Raw genomic sequence first — 16,536 nt, 5'->3', positions numbered from 1 at the left:
TGCTCGCGCGCTGATGCATACGCCCGCCTTGACAGACGGCAGTGCTCATACGCAAGTATTGCCCGCACGTCCACTGCTGATGTGGAGGCAGCCTTAACTAAGTCCGTTGTTGCTGCGGCGGAGAAGGCTGTTGCTGGCGTACTTGACCGCATGATCAGTCCCAGGTCATTTCCGCGCAGGCTGCTTCATCGGCTTTAAGTAACCTCAACTCGTCTACCTGTCCTTCCTCCTCTGCCACTGCTGCTATTCAGCCCACCACCCCTTCTACCTCCACGTCCGTGGATGTAAATGACTCTGACCAAGTCCCCCTCTAACGCTTGTGAGTCAGATGTTGAAATGACTACTCCATCTCAGAAGCGTCGTGCTTCCTCTTCTCCATCGAAATCTGACTATCATCATGGTAAGACTAAGAAAAGTTCGCCTGGAATTTCAAAGAAAACAGATGTGTTGAAAGAGGCTGTTGCGGCTACGTTTTTAAAGCAATAATCATGGCGGGAATATCTGTTCTACAGTGGAATTGTCGCTCTATATCATCTTCTTTCCCCGATTTACAGCAGCTTATACTAAAACATAGTCCAGACATTATTTTAATACAGGAGTCGTGGCTCAATCCTAATCGCCCATTTGCAATTAAAAATTTCTCCGTTTTTAGAAATGATCGCCCAAACGGCAGAGGTGGGGGCTTACTAACATTGATTTCAACGAAACTGTATCATCGTGCTAAAGTGTCTCACAAAATTATGAGACCTGATTGTGAGATACTTGCCGTTGAAATCATTATTCCGCAGTGCGCCCCTGTTACGGTGGCAAATATCTACTTCCCCGCAGGAGTCCGTAGGACGGATGAGCTCGATGCGTTACTGCGCATCAGCAGACGAGTAGTTCTAGCTGGGGACTTCAATTCTCATCTTGTAATTTGGGGTTTCAGATCAGACTTTAGCGGGAAATTACTTTGGTCTTGGATGTCAGCAAACGGCGTGTGCTGTTACAATAGTCGCGCCATAACTTACATGAGGGCTAATTCTCGATCAGCAATTGATTTAACGCTAGCAGTTAATGGTACAGCGGTATCTTCGTGGTGTACAGTTGACTGCGGTACGTCCAGTGACCACTCCCTAATCACTTTCACTATTGCGTGCAGTCCAGTCAGGGCGACTGGTTCGCCACAAAAATTTATAAATACTACACTGTTCAAGAACCTCCTAGGTGAGGCCCTCTCGTCTGTTTCCCCCTCCGATAAATCTGACGGGGGCCCTCTGGTATTAAATTCAGTGTTAGACGCCTCTCGGCGAGCAGTCTTTACAGTCCGGTCAGGCGTTGTAAATAAGACTCCTTCCAGTTGGTGGAATGACGACTGCGAAAAAGCCTATCGTCGAAGGAAAGCTGCATGGAAGAGTCTAACGCACAACCAGTGCCCAAAGAACTGGATAAATTACAAATTCTTTGCAGCCTCTTTTAAAAGAACAATATCTAAGGCTAAGGATGATTACAATGCCAGCCTGAACACCTATCTGTCTAATCCTGTCAACCGGAAGTCTCTTTATAGATTCATGGAACATACTCATGTGCTGCCCTCTTCTCACATCTCTCAGTCCACAGTATTGCCACCTCGGGACGAAAAAGATATACTAGAGTCCATAGCTCAAGGCCTTGCTGTGCGTTTTCAAGCTCGCACTACCTTTCCATCAACCCCGTTTCATTTGGGTGGAGACTTCACTAAGGTATCTGCCTCTGATTTAGCGTCCGTAGTTAATTGCCTGCAATCTGCTGCGCTTGGGATTGACGGAGTAACAGTTGGCATGCTTAAAATCCTAATGCAAGATTTTGCCCCGTACCTCTTGCAGATTGTGAACTGGTCTTTGGAAAAAGCCTGGATTCCACAAAATTGGAAAACAGCGAAAATTATTTTACTGCTGAAAGAGCAGGGGAAGGGTTTTGATCTCGACAATATTCGGCCGATTGCTCTCACATCAAATTTGGTTAAGCTTGTAGAGCGGGTAGTCTTCAGCCGCCTCACGAGTCATATTCTGAGTATTCAAGGTTTTAGCGAGGCTCAGATTGGCTTTCGCCGGGGGTGTTCGATTTGGACCGCGCACATAGACTTGGAGAGCCGTATTAAGGTTGCTATGAGGCAAAATGAGGTATCAGCTCTGGTTACTTTAGATATTGCAAAGGCTTACGACAGCGTTGAACACAGCATTTTGCTTCATAAACTGGCTAATGTACAACCTCCTTTGTACCTATTTGCGTGGATAGGAGAGTTCTTGAAGAATAGAGCGTTCTTTTGTTCTAAGGGTACGTTAACTTCTACAACATACGCCCAGTCTAGAGGTGTCCCACAAGGCTCCGTTCTTTCACCGTTATTGTTTAACATACTAATGCGTGATATCCCTATTCACCCTGCCGTCAAAGTTTATGTGTATGCGGATGATATTGCTTTTTTCGCTTCTGCCAAAGACATTCATATCCTGTACCAATTACTGCAAGAGTATTTAAATGCTCTGGAAGTTTGGCTAGACAGCATAAAGTTAACTTTAAATGTGAACAAGTGTGCCGTCCTTGTTTTCCCACAAGCAACCCCTCTTTACATCTCTCTGTCGTATCACTCTATCCTCATCCCGCAAGTTGATTCAACAAAATACTTGGGTATAATATATGACCCGCATTTAGACTGGCGGCCACACATTAGAAGCATTGCGCTTAAGGGTGAGCGTGCCCTCAGCCGGTTGGTGAGGATCAGCAACAAAAAATTCGGTATGCGACGAGACACTCTACTACTTCTTTATAAGACCTATGTACGGCCAATCCTTGAATTCGGCTCCGTTCTCTTTTCTGGGTGCCAAAGTACAAGCGTGAACCCCTGTTTGTTATGGAGCGACGCGCTCTGCGCCTTTGCTTAGGTCTGCCTAAATCAGTAGCTAATGCTGTGCTGTACTTGGAGGCGCGGATACCTGATCTCAATTCCCGGTTTGAGCTTATCACTGTGCGGACATTTTTAAGGTCTTTGGAGCCTGTTCCTGGATTGGCTAACCCTATATTTACAACGAACCCAACTCTCTTCTTTGGTACTCCCTGGCCTCGGTATAAGCTCCCTCAGGTGGTGTTCACTAACTCCCTGCTGTCAAATATTTCTGTATCAGTGAGATCTTTAGTACTGGTCAACCACAGGCGGGCTGACACGGCGGTCTTCTTTGACAACACCCTCCCAAGGAATGCTAAGAACCTGCCCGCCAATATGTTAAATGGGCTCATAGAGGAGTACCTAGACAATTTTCCTAACCATATTGCCGTCTATACAGATGCCTCCCAGCAAAATGAAAAGGCCGCTATTGGTATTTACTCAAGGGCTCTTGATTGGAGTTACTCATTTCGGGTCCCTGACTATACCCCTATTTTTGTAGCTGAGTTCCTGGCCATTGAGTTGGCCTTAATAAGGATTCCCTGCAGTGTCACTCGGGTTATTATACTCTCAGACAACCTTTCTGTTTTGGCAGCGCTCGAAACCTCGAGTGATACTCCTATGAGCCGTTCCCTTCAATTTTTTATTCCTCCACATGTTTCAGAAGTTCGCTTTCACTGGGTCCCTGGGCACTGTGGCATTGTTTCTAATGAGAGGGCTGATTTTTTAGCGAAGTCTGCCCTTGATGGTCCTATTGTCCCTTTCGTCCCAAATACTATTTACTTGACTTTAGCACGCTTTCAGCGATTCCAGCGTTTCCACACCTTGAGCCATGAGCCTCTCCTCGCTGCAGCGGATTTTCAACACCTGGCATTTCCTTGGAGTGTGCGGATGTGCAGTTCGAGGCAATGTGAGGTGTCCATGACCCTTTTGCGCTGCAGGATACCGCGGCTAAATCTTTATTTATGCCGATCGGGGCTTTTGATATCCAACCTTTGTGAGTCTTGTGGCGAAATTGAGTCTACAGAACATTTTTTCCTCTCCTGCAGGCGGCTCGCTGCTCTCCGTAGAATTTCCTTGGAGATCCCCCTCGCTCGGCTTGGGCTTCCTCTATCTATTCCAATTCTCTTATCCTTCGGGGCAAGCGCCAAGGGATATGCCCTGAAACCAGTGTTCGATTCTATTCACAATTATATAATTTCATCTGGTAGATTCCTCTGCTAGAATGTGAATTCACAACTTTTCTTTCTCCGTATTTTTTGTATTGTACAAATTCTAGCTCTGTGTCCCAAATTTTATATTTAATTATACTCCATTCCCTGTACTTGAGTGCGTTTGTATCCGCTATGCACCCTGGCCAATCCCCCGCCGTGGGTATGTGCCATTCAGCCCGAGGACATCATCATCATCATCATCATCATCATCATCGTTCCATTCCCGTTTGCCCAACCAGCCATCGGAAGCTTCGCAGAGGCACCAGGAAGAGGCCAGCTTTCTACGACCGACGTGGCTCTCTCATCTTTAATGCCCAGTGGTCTCTTGGGTGGTCCCAAGCCCATCTTCTTGCGATCACGGACATGACCTTACACCCTAGCATCGGCATCACACTCCCGCCATCGGATCAGCAGGGGCCGCCTCAGGGGAAAGGAACGCGCACAAATGGGCCCATGCTACGACTTCCTTTTGGCGGCAGCGGATCGTCGACTTCTCCAAGCCCCTCGTCGTCTCGGTTCGACACTCTGGGCAGGCTCTCTCGGAGCTCTGCGCCAGGGACTGCCATCGCCACCGCTCTCCAGGACGAGGGCAGCCGATGCCTTGGCGAGTTATCGACTGGAAGACAACCCTGGCTGGAAGATCTATCAGCCGTTTTTCCAGAGCCCACCACGGTAATCGATTTTCTTACCTATTAGAGCAGGGGTGCGCGCATTATGCGTGATTATCCAGTATTGCAGATTCTCCACCTCGATCATGGTTAATGTTCGCGACCGCTAAGTTTACTTCCCTACAGCCACGTTTTATAGGGAACCCCTGGAGGGGCGTTTCGTATTTGCGCCCTGCGACTGCTGAAGATTCTTGATCTCCAAATAAAGCTGGTCAAGACTTTTCCGAGGAAACTTTCGCACTCGCAGCTCCCCCCCCCCTTTCCTTGAAAGAGGAAGTAAATTTTAGTGAGGATAGTGAGGAGGAAGGTGCCAAAGCCGATCCGCGCAAACATGACCTTCCTATGGTACGCTGTATGGAAAATAGGGTAATTGAATAAAAGGGAGAGGTAGAGTGCAAAGGGAAGGTGGTGAAACGTCCACGAACACACTGACTGAAACTTGTCTCTCGCGGAGGTACTAATGCATAACGGTTCTCTTAATGCATAGCATTTCCTTCCCTTGAACACGCCGCAGCATACAGCGCACGCTAGAAATAATTTGCAGCCATTGATTTCGGCAACTACATGCTCTTCGCTCTTTCTCAGCGTAAATACGTTTGGTGGTGCATTTGCTCTTTGTGATGCATAGTACGCGGTATACCTCGACTTCTATCACTCGTTAACTTTTTTTAAGCCTTTACTTTCTCTTTAATTTAGTAGGAAATGAAAAAAATTCTACATAGCGAGTAACGTTGCGACCTCAGCCAGCACACTTCTCTGTATCCAAAATAACTTCTGCCAATACATGTATTTTGCCTTTTTTGGATGAAACTACTCCAAGACGAATAACCAATGTCGTATTGGATAATTACCTTGACCGAGACGCTTTAGGCGATGGCCGCCGCTGACCGTCTCTTTGAAAGCGGATCTCTCAACTTGTCAGCGACTCTTCGGAAGTGTGCAGTGCTACTAGCATTGGTTACACTGTTCGCTTTCGCGTCATAACCAATGCATACGCTAATGTAATAAATATGTCCTAAACCGCGCGTGTATTGATGGAGCAGCGGGGACGAACCGCTGTATGGAGAACAATGATGACCGTGTTCAAGGCATGAGCAGGAACCAACCGAAACGACACTATGAACACGGAGGTCTCAGAGGCACCTGCCCAGTAAATGTCTACAGACGTTTTGGTAACATTAGTTTGACAGTTTAATGTATACATTTTCTTTCTGTGTTCCAGAGCTCTCATGATTATTTTTGACAAGTTTTAAGCCCAAGCGCTGTTTTGTTTCTGGTATTGCCATGACCACGAAATACCAGTTTCCATTGTTTTACAACCATCTGGATACCATATGCAGGCAAATTTATAGACATGAACAATCAAAACTGCAGCGCAGATACGAGGCGATAAAAAAACCCGTAATTTCTATTCAGACAATAACGCCCGGATATGCAAACTTGCAGATTCATTACTAAATTGATTCACGTTTGTGGTGGGGGTGGGCTTTGCTCTGGTAGTAGCGTATTTTTTTTAAGTCTCGAGGAGCCCATTTGTCACGTTGCATTTCTGGTGCAGAGAGCTACCGGGGATTGGGATGTTGCGCTCCACGCATCTCCATCATGTGGAGCGGAGACGCTCTCCTGGGCAACCAGGGAAACGGTGGCTCCCGTCACCCTGACGGCGGTGAGACCACTGCATTGCCGAGGGCGTCCAACAGCAGAGTCCCGAGCGTCGGACGCGGCAGTGTTCGTATGAGCTGCTGCGAGTTCTGCGGTGCGGCAGCGTGAGTGACGTCTTATATGCGCTCCTACACAACACCCCAATGAGTTGGAAAAACTGGAAAATTGCTGTAGAGAGCATATAAACCCGTTGCCCACAATACCTGTCCTTCGTATTCTGCGGGCAAGCTATAGAAATAGGTTTGGTTTATTGGCCTATGGCGAGGTAGCGATGGCCTATGGCGCGGTAGCGAAAGAGTTAACGTCCCAAAGCAACTGAGGCTATGAGGGATGCCGTAGTGGAGGGCTCCGGAAATTTCGACCTCCTGGGGTTTTTTAACGCGCACTGACATCGCACAGAGAATTTCGCCTCCATGTACTCAGCCTCAAGAATTTCGCCTCAATCGAAATTCAGCCGCCGCGGCCGGAATCGAACCCGCGTCTTTCGGGCCAGCAGCCGAGCGCCGTAGCCACTGAGCCACAACGGCGGGGCATAGAAATAGGTACCCAAGGAATACATCAACGCAGACGTGGCTTCCCTGTCTGCACGACTGGCACGTAGCGATATGCCGCTTGGCGGTTCCCTTGTATAAAGGGAGCTTCAAATTACTCGTAAGATTTTTCTCTTAAGAACCGTGAAAGGTACATCAGTGGGCGTTACGGTTGCGCAGCACGTATAAACGTCATAGAGAACGTTTAACCCTTCCGGCCCCAATTTTTTTAAGCGTAAGCATTACTTGCCCCATTGGGCGAAAACCCGTCAATGTGTGTGTGTGTGTGTGTGTGTGTGTGCGTGTGCGTGCGTGCGTGCGTGTGTGTGTGTGTGTGTGTGTGTGTGTGTGTGTGTGTGTGTGTGTGTGTGTGTGTGTGTGTGTGTGTGTGTGTGTGTGTGTGTGTGTGTGTGTGTGTGTGTGTGTGTGTGTGTGTGTGTGTGTGTGTGTGTGTGTGTTTACACTCGATGGTACCCAAAAAAGATGAAGTCCTGATGGTTGGTCGCGGGTGGTTGCTCAGGAAGAGGAACCTTAATCGCTCAAATCCCACCGGTGACTGCACCTGCCATCCCAGGGCGCTGGCACGGGCGGTTATCTTAATGAGTGTTCGCGCGAGGTTGATCGGGACGAGCAACCTTGATAGAACAAAGTACACTGGTGCCAGCACCTGCCATCTAAGGGCACTAGCGCACCGCTTAACAGCTGCACAACTACACCACCAGTGGTATGAGGACTCCCAGGGATCTATTAAGTTTAAGTAGAGAAAGGCCAATTCTGCATGTGTGGGCATTATTATATGTATCAGCAGCGCGAACACAAGACAGGAAGAAGAAGGAGAAGAAGGTAAAGAGCGCTGAACTTCCAACTTTTATTTGAGCAAAACTGAACCCGCACTTATATACACATACCAGGTAAGATCCCACCAGGGGGGTAATGAAGGCGCGCGATCGAACTGGGACCAACACATTGTCCAGGGCATCAAAAAGATAACTAGAATCGCACTATACAATGACTTCCAAGAAATGAAGCACGAATGACACGCGGAAAGCAAGACAATGTTTTAGCATTATTAACCCATTAGCTATCCCGTCAAACCCCCAAGGCGCAGCGGAGGCCGTGGTACGGGGACGACCGCCCTCACGAATATAGCGCGCAGATGAGAAATGGTGCGCCGCCGCGGTGGCTCAGTGGCTATGGTGCTCGGCTGCTGACCCGAAAGACGCGGGTTCGATCCCGGCCGCGGCGGCTGGAATTTCTTTGGAGGAGAAATTCTAGAGGCCCGTGTACTGTGCGATGTCAGTGCACGTTAAAGAACCCCAGGTGGTCGAAATTTCCGGAGCCCTTCACTACGGCGTCTCTCATAGCCTCAGTCGCTTTGGGACGTTAAACCCCATAAACTAACTAACTAAATGGTGCGGCGGCGACAACGTGTACGCATGCAGACGTAGAACTGCAGGTTTGCGTGGCGTCAGGCTACACACGCCGCGCGGCGACTGTGTTCACAAAGCGAGTGGGTGCACTTACGCCTTCTCAAACGTACGCAGTGTTAAATGCCTTTGCCGACTTTTCTATTTTTGGGGCGGATTTTTGGCTCTGTCTTTTTTTGTCTGTGGTACCATGATTGCGCTGCAGAAACGTTAAAATTTTTTGGAGCAAATATTAATTGATTTATAGGTTCGTCGACAGACTCGGACATGAGGGCTCAGTGGGGGTAAAATGCGTAAGGGCCGGTTTGGTTAGCTCAACTCTGAAGAAAAACGCGAATAAAAAGTCCTATTTTTAGTGTGGAGATCGGTAAAACAGCCTTTCTTTTACTTTTAAGCCAGAGATAGATGTTGCATTTGCCAGAAAACCGGCCGCTTTCTCCTGTTCGCCTTGTTTTGTGTAAAATGTTTCTTCGTTCTTGTCTCAGACAGGCGGTTGTTTTATATGATAATACGTCAGCGCCACAACACAGATGCTAAAACATGAATAGCCTTCCTGGAAGGCAACTGTGAACAAGATGAAAGGTTTCTGTATATATGAACGGCCTTGTCTATCGAGGGCCATGAAGCGCTGCAGTAACGCTCATCGCGGAGCCCAACATATCGAAGTGAGCAGCAGGCGCAAGGCACATGGCATCTCGCTGGCGCCTGTTTTCAGACCAGGAGATCAGAAAACACAAGTTGATGAAATGAAAGACAATCGGTAGTGTCGGCATAATGACCCATTTTTCAGGCGAGAAGAAATTCTGTCTCGTCCATTGCCTTATGGGGCATGTATATCTCTGTACCAAGGAAATATCAAAACCTGTTTACGAGCACACCGCATATGCGTTCTGAAGAAAATGCAGAGAGACGCACTGCATTTTTACAAGCATTGTTGGGAACACGTGTTGCATGAGCGGCAGTGTGTGAGTTGCAGTTTCCATGCCCCGAAAGCTTCTTGCAGCTAGCAGTCAGCGCTCATGGGAGGGAGAGAGCGTTATAAATAAAGAAATAAATGCAGAAGGTCAGGATTTTATTTTGTCTCCTGGTTTCTTTTCTCTCGTTGCTGGTCGTCGATGTCCGCTTTGTCTCTGCGTGGCTCGATCCCAACATTCACCTTGTACGTCAGGTACGAAAGTATAACTTCTATTTTGAAGTTCAAGCAAAATTAAGGTTTACCAAATAGCTGCGAGGGACATTCATGTCAGCATTCAAAAAAGAAAAAACGACTACGCGATTTTCTTCTCCTAAGTTTACATATCATCACCCAAACACCACCGGCGGTAACCATTGCGCGCTGGTGGTGTCAAAATCGCACATGTCCAAAGCGTGGTGCAGTGGAGATTCTTCGCATTCACTAATATTTACGGCACGCATATGAGCTTGGAAACGTGTTTCAGGAAACAAAAATTTGAGCGCGAAAGAAGTAGTGGTTACCGATATAAAAATCTGCGAATTTGGCATACCTCTGTTTCACCAACCTTGCCTATCGCGCTGCTGTTTCTTCTAACTTAGACCGCGCACCTGAGTGGAAATGCGAGAACAGTGATGCCGATAGCAACAGCGACCTCAGAGCAACTATCTTAGAGAAAAAGAGCACTATATTAGTCAGTTACTGAGTCTCAAGCCAACATTTGTGTTGTGGTCTCGCCACGGGAACATCAACATGTTTTACGCCGTAGGGCAAATGAAATTCGTAAGCATTTCTTGCATTCAACATTCAATCAGCGCCATTCGGGCAATGCCCAGCGTGGGAAACTCAAGATAACAGAGTACACTGTGGGGCCAGTTGGTCATACATAATCTGAACGAACAAACGTAGCGTTTAAACAGGACACAGAAAGATGAGGACAGGACGGGGCTACAACTTACAACTGAATGAAATCGATAAACGAAAGACACATGCCTTCTCGAGCAAAGACACGCATGCGCAAACTTGAAAGAATGAAAAAACTGTGATAATCTAGAAAAATCCGGTAAAAGAAAAAGAGACGAAAAGGCGAGGAATAGCCACCGGTCATGACGACTGTTCAGAAACATTAGGTGCGTCTTAGAAAGTAGCCCCGTCCTGTCCCCATCTTTCTGTGTCCTGTTTAAACGCTACGTTTGTTCGTTCAAATTAAAACTAAAGATAATCTGTTTAAAAAGCGTGTTTTCTCGTTCGATATCTCGAACCACAATACCAATTTCAACATTTAAAAACTGCGCGCCCTTTTGTTGTTGAGAACCTTGAATTTTGCAGTATAATATTGCGCCCTAAAAACTTGAATTATAAAAGGTGATGAGTTATTTTAGTTATAATGCTGCCTCACTTAAATGCAGTCATCTTTCCGCATATTCCCATGTTCAGACCATGGCGAAGTATATTTCGCGCCCTATAAAAGAAAAATCTCTATAGAATAAACCACCTTCGCTAATCTTCGGCATTGGCCGCAAAAACGGACGCGGTAATAAAGTTGTTCTTTCACGCCTCCAGGCCTGTGACCAATCCACATTGTTAACGCGGCATACCTATTCTTTCCATACCCGACACACGAGCAGTGCGAGGAGTCCTGACGGGTCTCTAGAATTTCGCCTGCATCGAAATTGGACCGCCGCGGCGGTCGAATTTCCATGCAGGCGAAATTCTAGAGGCTCGTGTACTGTGCGACGTCAGTGCACGCTAAAGAACCCTAGGTGGTCGAAAATTCGGGAGCCCTTCACTACGGCGTCCCTCATAGCCGGACTCGCTTTGAGACGTGAAACGTCCCTAAACCAAACCAAACCAAACCAGCACCTTCTCGCTCCCACGCAAAGAACTTCCCAGTTTTTCAGTTGGCAGATATGACCCGTGAGGTGTGGAAAAAATTGTGGAAAATAATGTCGTTGCCGGAAGTCCGTAGTGTTTTGTGGATGACGATTCCAGATCCTTCAGACGGCACAGGAATGATTTTTCTCGATGTATTGATATGAGCATTGGATTCATACATTCAGCGAGACTGTACCTTTACTAGACAGGTTTCCCCATCAAAATGGACTCCGTACAATTTTGAGAGGGAGCATGTATTCGTTTTTGTTGGTGGGATAGGAGCTGATGCAGCAAACAGCGCCCTTTCTGCCACCATTCTTCTGACCGTCTTCTCTTGTGGTGAGATTTGTGGGTATGTGAGTAGCCTGTGCGATCTTTGAGCCATGCGCCACTGGAGTCTCTATGTTCAAGAATGTGAGATTCACCTCTGCCTGTATATGACTTGGAGAGCGAAAAACTGCCGGAGCGGGTAGTATATAGGACAAAGCACATCTGCAAATATCCAGCCCCATCCTTTTGCTTCCGTATTAAGACCATGTTTGAGACAAGTAACGTGAAACAACTTTATAGTGCTTTCAGTAATAGATAAATTATTGGTGTTTCTACCGTCGGTTCCATGTGACACTTGCCTGTGTTAGGAAACAAGGGTGGAGAGCTTTTGAAGGTATTGAAACGTAAGCTGTAGGGAGAGGCATTCCAGGAATACCTAAACGAGGAAATAAACGCTTCGTTAGGATAGCGCCTAACATACACGATGAATAGCGCTTTGGCGTGTTCGGGTTTGAATCAAGCAAGTTGCTGCCGTTTTTAAACTCTGTGTGGTCTAAAACGCCTCTGAAACCCAATGTGCTACCATTGTTTTCTTGGAAGTCATGTATATAGGGAGTAAGCTGCGCAGCCTCAAGACTTCTCATTCTTCTACGCAGGGTGGCGACGGGATTTGGAATCGCCGCCACAGACACTAGTGATCGGTCCTGCCCTGGAGGAGTGGGCGTTTGCAGGGCTATTCTTACTGTTCCTTTGAGAAATTTTCAGTGATAAGCAATTGCAATATAACTCATTAAAATAAAGTGAAGAAAAATAAAGCCTCTTGTTGTCACCTTAGTTCTTTTTGCAGAAACCTCAGATAAACAAGCACCAGTGTGTTTGATTTCATTTTCACATCATCATCGCATGATGCTTCCTCTATGTTTCTTGCGAAAGAGACTCAAAATCATTTTTAGATCTGCCAGATAAAGAGGGCATTAAATTTCCCCTGAAAGAAAAAAAAAATCGATTTCAACACTCTCCTGAGTCTGTAATTCGTCTGAATTCAATTTTTTAAACTCTTGTTTGCCAAATAGATGCAAGCTATCTGAGGGCGAAATTCGCCTGCCACTTTTTTTTTCTCAGAATATTGCTTCTCGTGTGCAGACGCCTGCGCGATCACCTGAGTTCAAATGTTGCTGGAGATATAACTCGCAGGATAGTTAAAAGTTGGAAACAGGAATGTTCAGCGTTAGCGTTAGCTGCCACTGGAGAACGGAGGGATTTCAGAAAACGGAGTTTAGTTTAGTGGACGCGGTGAGAGTTTTTGCGGGAGCCACAGCCATCAAGAGCAGCTCCAACGCAGTGCCTCCCATCTGTGCTGAGGTGCCAATTATAGCTATGCTACAGTTTGATTGGTTTCACATAGGTTTCATTTCCCACACTAGCGCTTGCGTTTCCTGTTATGTTTCCTGCTGCGGAATGCATGATAGGGCAGTCGCTGTCTGCGTTGGCTTTATTGGCAACGACAGGAGCATAATTTATTCTGACAACGCTGCCTGGAATTTACTACAGTTTTGAACCAGAGTGGAGAGACGGCCCCGAAATCGACCGCATAACAAAAAAAATGAACCCAGATTTCACTTAGTTTATCATATGTGAAGTAGGTGCGCTAGCACTGCTCACCACTATGCATTGTTGCACTTATGAGAAGAGCAGATGCTCGAGAGTTCCGACATCGCCACGTCCGGACCAGTGAGGGTAACTCCACAAGGCAAATGGAGATAATCCAAGAGCAGGGAGGTGGGAAGGAACCACCGAGAGTACATGTCTGTTGTCCGTGAAGGCTGAGGGGGGATTGACGCTAGGCTGAGGGGGAAGGTGCCGAAGCCGAGGTAGCACGAGACACACACTTCCTCTTTGTCGGGAGTCCCCTGCGAGAATTCCACACCCTGGCTGCAGGTGTGCGAACGCGCCGCCTTTTCATTGGGTAAGCCGCGTGACGCGCACGTTGCCGCCGACTTATCTCTCTCACTTGAAGGCCACGACGAGGCTGGGACAGGTCCCGGGTATAGTGTACTAGAAAAAATCTAGTTCACTATAATCCCGGGTAAATGGGTGATTGCGGCCGCTAGTATTAGCGCACCAAATGACAAAGTTTTAAATTGTTGAGTATTTAAGCATGTGGTTTACTTGGTTCCTTTAGTGGCTGGTGGAACTTTCAAATTAATTTGGCCAGCGGCAATCTGACAGGTACTTTCCGGTTTTGCTCACTTAGGTCGAATTAATGATGATGATGACCGTGATGTCCTCAGGCTCAATGACACATACCCGCGACGGGGGACTGGCCGGGGTGCATAGTGGATACAAACGCACTCATATACAATGAGTGGAGTATTTGGATAATTTTGTGACTTAGGCTAGAATTTGTACAAAAAAAATGACGGAAAAGAAAAAGCAGTGAATTCTCATTCTAGCAGAGGAATCTACCTGATGTAATTACGTAGTCGTGAATACAATCACACACTGGTTTTAGGGCATATCCCATGGCGTTTGCCCCAAAGGAGAGGAGAACCGGAATAGAAAGGGGAATCCCGAGTCGAGGGAGGGGATCTGCAAGTAAATTCTACGGAGAGCAGCGAACCACCGGCAGGTGAAGAAAAATGTCTATGGACTGAATTTCGCCCCAAGACCACAAAGATTGGCCATAGATAACCCCGATGGATGTAAAAAAAGATTTAGCCGTGGTATTCTGTATCACAAGAGGGTCATGGACACCTCACTTTCCCTTGAACTGCACATTCGCGCACTCAAAGAAAATGCCAGGTCTTGAAAATCCGCTGCAGCGAGGAGAGGCTCATGGCTCAAGTTGTGGAGACGCTGAAATCGCTGAAAGCGTACTACAGTCAAGTATACCGTGTTTGAGACGGACGGGATAATAGGCCCACCAACGGCGGACTTTCCTAGGAAATCAGCCCTGTCATTAGAAACAATGCCACCGTGCCACAGTGCCCAGGGACCCCGAGAAATCTTACTTCTGCAATATGTGGTGGAATAAAAAATGGAAGGGAGCATCCCTCCATTTTGTGAGCGCTGTCAAGACAAAAAGCCTGTTTAAAAGTATAATAGCCTGAGAGATGCTGCAGGGAATCCTTATTAAGACCAACTCAAGGCCAGCTGGGAGGCGTGTGTAGATATGGCATTATGGTTGGGAAAACTATCTAGGTATTCTTCTGTGAGCCCATTTACCATACTGGCAGGCAGATTCTTAGCCTTCCTTGGGAGGGTGTCGTCAACGGAGACTACCGCATCAGCCCGCCTGTGGTAGCGCATCAAGAGGCTGGGCGCATCAAGCGCTCAGCCGCATGATGCGCCACAGTGTATTGGGCTGCTTGATTATACGGGAGCATCCACTCTTTATGAATCCCTTTCTCTCTGCTGCTGACTTCAGAAAGACGGAGTGGTTCGACACGAAGAGCGCACAGCACGCGATGAACCGCTCCGCACGTAATTCTAAAAGTGACAGCTGCTCCGCTCGTATACAAGTGCAACGGTACGGTGTTGCAGTCGGTTTGGTACTGTGGTATGCCGTTGCCACTGAGTGTCTATGGAAGCCAGGAAGGTGTCTTATAACGCCTCTGTGGGAAGTGTCAGATGTGACTCTGAGATGATCGCTTGATAGTTCTGCGAGAACGCATGTTCCACAGTGAATTCCGTTTTTTTTTTTTCGGCACCTGCAGATGGAAAGAAGAACTGTGCTTGGTGTTGACTGTACTGAAATACTGCATGCGAATTATTTGTGGTTAAGGTGGAGAAGCACTACACTCAACGTGCACTAGGCAGCGATTTGAAGAATACATATGCTTTATATAGTTCTAACTATTTGGTAACAGAGTGATAATAGAGAAATCTATTGCCTTATCCGTTGCAGGCACGAACTTCACGCTACACACATTCTACTGAAGACTGAAAATTGCAACTGAAAAGTATGTTGTACCCTTTGAGTTTGGTAGATGTTATGTTGGTAGGACACTGCGCTTTTATATATCCTTATTTGAGAAGAGAGTGTTGAATGTGACTTGTCATGCCCATGTGCAACATCTCGGAGGCTCTATGAATATATATTTCTAATTGTGTGATAGGCACAGAGTTGTCTTTAATGAGGTCACTTGTTTTATTCGCCCTCATTGGTAGTGTCCTCGAACATGTGGTTGCTTGAACGTTTCCTTTGACTGCAAGGTCACTTTTCGTATTTGCTAATTTTCCCGTATTTCTCCTTGTTTTCCTATTGCGTGAGCGCTCGAATGTATGTTTCATCTGGTCTGCGTAGGTTTTGATCGTATTGACGAAAATGACCGTACCCCGTATGATCTAAAACGCAAGCGTGATTTCACTAGGGATATGCAGCGCTATTTAAAGCTCTCTTATACCATATATGGACAACAGGTAACTAGGTTATCCTCTGCATATGCAACGTGTCTCGCGGGTTAGTTCGGGCCCTTCTTACTGGATCACCATTCAGAGTCGTAGATTGTGTCCTTGCTTTCAACTAATGAAAGGATTTTGATAATAAATTGTATTGCTGTCTCTTTTCGCTAGAATGCACTGCACGTGAACTCGGCGGTAGAAAAACGAGTCGGAAACAAAAAGCTTTGAATATGCCTAAAACCGTACCTCTCGAGCTTTAAGACAAATTATGGCACTGCTGGTACACCTTGCAATTCATCGTTATACACGAAGCGAGCGTAAACGAAAAAAGACACGACGAGAACTGACAACCGAAACATACCCAGAGTAGAAGTGTGCCGCAGGGTTCTGTGCTATTGCCACTTCTTTTCAGTATGCTGATGCGCGAAATTCCTGCCCACGATAACGCTACAATTTGTTTACTCATACGACATAGCCTTCTTTGCCTCCGAAACAGATATATATTCATCCGCTATATCGTTCTCTCCAGGCTTACCTCAATGCACTCGACGTTCGGCTGGATAACGTTAATTTGGTTTCAAATGTGCACAAAAGTATATTGCGCTATTTTTTGAATCCAATGTGTCTTTATATAT

Source organism: Amblyomma mixtum, chromosome 3 (assembly GCF_055824585.1).
Source record: "Amblyomma mixtum isolate Tamu chromosome 3, ASM5582458v1, whole genome shotgun sequence".
Lineage (NCBI taxonomy): Eukaryota > Metazoa > Arthropoda > Arachnida > Ixodida > Ixodidae > Amblyomma > Amblyomma mixtum.
The sequence above is the reverse complement of the archived record's forward strand: the minus strand, read 5'-3'. Positions refer to the sequence as shown.